This window comes from Mustela lutreola, chromosome 6, assembly GCF_030435805.1.
Source record: "Mustela lutreola isolate mMusLut2 chromosome 6, mMusLut2.pri, whole genome shotgun sequence".
Taxonomy (NCBI): Eukaryota; Metazoa; Chordata; class Mammalia; order Carnivora; family Mustelidae; genus Mustela; species Mustela lutreola.
In genome coordinates, this window is record NC_081295.1 from 158,414,551 (window position 1) to 158,419,019 (window position 4,469).

General features: G+C 36.6%; 1 pseudogene; it reads left to right on the plus strand.

The window, feature by feature from the left end:
- Positions 1 to 2,053: 2,053 nt before the first annotated feature.
- LOC131833310 (olfactory receptor 2J3-like) lies at positions 2,054 to 2,992 on the plus strand (annotated as a pseudogene).
- Positions 2,993 to 4,469: the final 1,477 nt, after the last annotated feature.

Consider the following 4,469-nt stretch of genomic DNA (forward strand, 5'->3'; position numbering starts at 1 on the left):
TTCAAAAGGTACCATTGATAGGGTCTTCATTCCCCCTTCTCCACTAAGAGGAAATCAAGCCATGAATCTCCGAACTTCTTTCATTATGAATTCTGTACTTTTTGCCCCTTATCTCCTATCCCTTTTTACTTCTAGGAGAATGCTGAACAACAGCTGACGCAGCAGTTAAAGAAACAACACATAACTGCCACTTTCTTTTAACTAATGTAGTAAGGAATTCAGGCTGCTTTGTAAGGGAAGGAAATTTTGCCTGCCTCAGAGAAAACACCCACAGCATCTGAATTAAAATATTTTGTGTTTTATTACTATTTATTTTAGGGAAATAAGAAAGAAATCCCTAGAACACCCCCCCATCCCTCATGAGGTTGACACTTACCTTATCGATAATATTAAAAAGCATATAGTTATCTTTGAGAGTTAGTCTTAAGGTCTTGGGTCACATTCAATGGTCCTTTCTTTCTAGCTGTAACTCAACCAATTAAACATCCCTTATCTCTTTCAAGGTTACAATATTTGAGCTAGTAAAAGTCCCTCAAAAGACTGCAGGTGGATCTGTTCTGGTTGAATTTGTCTTTGCCATCTTCCATCAGAGAGTGAGGGGCAGATGTGGCTGGGAAAACTGTTTGGGAACATGTAAGTGTGAGCTATTATATCTTTTAAAAGCAACTATATATTAAAGTGTTTGTCTTTTCTATGAAAAATTAGTAACACAAGAGAAAAAGCCAACTGAAAACCAAATTATTAATGTATATTTGAGTTGCGTAACTTCATTTTTTTACAAAAGAACAAACACAAGATAAATTGTTAATTGGATTTTATGCAATCCTCACAATCTTTGTCCATTAAAATTCAATTAATTTTTTATTTATTTTTATTTTTTTTATTAATTTTTTATTTTTTATAAACATATATTTTTATCCCCAGGGGTACAGGTCTGTGAATCACCAGGTTTACACACTTCACAGCACTCACCCAAGCACATACCCTCCCCAATGTTCATAATCCCACCCCCTTCTCCCAAACCCCCTCAATTAATTTTCTATTCAGAGGCACCAACTGAAATCGTAGAAAACCTAAAAATGTGGAATAATTATAAATTATGACTCAGAGTTCAAATGTCTTAGCTGCTGTTCTGAAGCACATGAGATTGTGTGGAAACTGTCTTTTCATGCTGTTGTCCAGGCCTCACAGCCTGCGATTCACACCCTTTCAATCCCAAGCACCACCACTGGTTCCTACCCTCTTTCCTGCTCCAAACACCCTCCTCTTTCCTCTTGTTCCCTCTGCAGTTTCCTTCAACTCTGTATTTTCATTTTGGTCATGCAAAGCTAGCTCTAGTCTCATTTGTGATTGGAAGCATTCTATTATTGAAACATCCAGTCTATTTCACTTTTCAATCAGGATTAAGATCTTTATTTTAGCTCATAGTGTGAATACCCATTTTTGGATGTGTGTTACACACATGCTTATAGTTCAGTCGCATGCGATTTTCTGTCTAGATATAAGCTATTAGCATAAATAAATAAGAATATTTTGTTCATCTTATAATGCAATTGAACTTATTTTTTTTCACCCAACATTGACATTTTAAAATTGTTACTGAGTTATTTTTTATCTCATGGTAAACCCCCATTTATATGTAAGATTATTTAAACTACAGATGTCCCTTTCTCTGTCCCACAAAACAGGAAGTAACCCTGAAATACATAAAAGGTGATAAAGTGAAAGCGTATCTTTTTGTAAAACTCAAAAAGATTATTTTTTATGAAAATTGTCTTTTGGCTGTGTGGGATGTGATCTTTAATTTTTATTTACCCAAATACTAACGTAGGGATACATGAAAAGAACTCATTCTCTTGAAAAGTTACTGATTTTTACCCACAACAAGAAAAATATCTGAATGACACATAAAAATAAAGCTATAAAAATGCTATTCTCATAAGAGCAGTACTTAGAAATGTCATAGGTTTTTGCCTGTCTGCACTTAGGAGACTGGCAATGAGTGGGCAGCTTTTGAGTTTATGATTCTTCCTTCAGGTACAGAGAAAAATGAATGATGACGGGAGAAAATTCAAGTTCTGAAGGTTACTTTGTTCTACTGGGTTTTTCCAACTGGCCCCATCTGGAGGTAGCTCTCTTTGTGGTCATCTTGATATTCTACTTAATGACATTGGTGGGCAACCTGTTTATCATTATCTTGTCGTACCTGGACGCTCATCTCCACACGCCCATGTACTTCTTCCTCTCAAACCTCTCTTTTCTGGATCTCTGCTACACCACCAGCTCCATCCCTCAGTTGCTGGTCAACCTCTGGGGCCCAGAAAAGACCATCTCTTACACCGGTTGCATGATTCAACTTTACTTTGTCCTTGCACTGGGAACCACAGAGTGTGTCCTCCTGGTGGTGATGTCCTATGACCGTTATGCAGCTGTCTGTAGACCCTTGCATTACGCTGTCCTCATGAATCCTCGTTTCTGCCACCTGTTGGCTGTGGCTTCCTGGGTCAGTGGCTTTACCGCCTCAGCACTTCATTCCTCCTTTACCTTCTGGGTACCCTTATGTGGACATCGCCAAGTGGACCATTTCTTCTGTGAAGTTCCAGCACTGCTGTGACTATCATGTGCTGATACCCGTGTGAATGAGCTGACCCTCTTGATCATGAGCTCCATTTTTGTTCTCACACCACTCATCCTCATTCTCAGCACATATAGTGCCATTGCCCGGGCTGTGCTGAGGATGCAGTCAACCGCCGGACTTCAGAGAGCTTTTAGGACATGTGGAGCCCATCTTATGGTTGTGTCCCTCTTTTTCATTCTCGTCATCTGCATATATCTGCAGCCACCATCAGGAAAGTCTCAAGATCAAGGCAAGTTCATTGCCCTCTTTTATACTGTAGTCACGCCTAGCCTCAATCCTCTAATCTATACTCTGAGAAACAAAGATGTAAGAGGGGCAGTAAGGAGACTCGTGGGGCAGGAGAGGGAGATGTGACAGAGAGATCACAATTTCTGTCCTGCAATTTTTGTTCAGAGTCTTGTCCATCTTGGAGGCTGGTTTCCCTGATTCTTTGATACTCATTTTGTTCTACACCCCAGGACATATATAAGAAAATTTCAGCCCGAATTTTGGGTTCTTTTTATTGGCTTATTTAAAAATATTATCTAAAGGAAACTTTTTTTTGTTTGTACCACTTTAACTTTAATAATTCCATATTTAGTGTCCATAGAAATTAGAGACTGGGTTTTAAGGATAATGTGCTAATTTATGAACTGAGATTTAATATCTACGGAAAGGGGAACAATATAGCAAAGGCACAAATGAATGGAGTCTTTGGTCATTAACAGGCATTTGATTTAGCTAAGTGGTCAAACTGTATGACAGTTCTTTGGTTGAAGCATACTATTTTAAGATACTAAATTATATGAGCGTTTTACTCTATAGGTATATACACTGGTTACAGTGAGGAGTATAAAGAAAGATCTATTCAAATGGATAAACACACATACATGTGTTCATCTACTCATTCATTCATTTATTTACTTGTTAGCTAAATGTCTTCTAGATCTTACATTTTTGCTAACATAGACAAACACTATGATAAATCGTAGACACTCTTTTTAATGTAAATATAACTCATTTTCTGGTGGAAGAAACGAAAATGTAAGGTGAAAAATGAAGTATCTTTATATGACTTAATTTAAGTCATATTATTTAAGTCACTGGGCATGGTGCTAGTAAATTAGGGTAGCTTTGATGCTGAACACTGGGTGATATACTGAACTAATGAATTACTGAAAATTATATAAAAAACAACTGATGTACTGTACCTTTGCTAATTGAATTTAAATTTAAAAATTAAGGTAACTTTTTTAAAATTGAAATTTAATTTAATTAACATATAGCGCATTACTAGTTTCAGAGTTAACGTAGTGATTCCTCAGTTTCATGTAACACCCAGTGCTCATCACCTCAGTGCCCTCCTTCACCCATCACCCAGCTCTAGGGTAGCTTTTTATTTATTTATTTTTTCGCACGTGTTAAACTACTTTTTTTTTTTTTTTAATTTTAGTCCTCAGAAAGGCAGTTCAATTACTGTGGAGTACTGGGCACAAGACAAATTAGCAGCACTATATCCAGTAGGCCACATCATATTTTATTTCCTTTCTTTTTTTAATTTAAATTCAATTAGCCTTTGTAGAGTACATCATTTGTTTTTGGCATAATGATAAATGATTCCTTAGTTTCAAAGAACACCGAGTGTTCATCATATCACCTGCTCCCCTTAATGCCCACCCCCCAACTACCCCATCCCCACATCCACCTCCTTTTCTCTAACTTTCAAAACTAAGGATACACTGTATATTAGTTAATTGAACATAATTTTAAAAATAGGGTATCTTTCTATTTTTTATTTTTTATTATGTTATGTTAGTCGTGATACAGCATATCATTAGTTTATGATATAGTG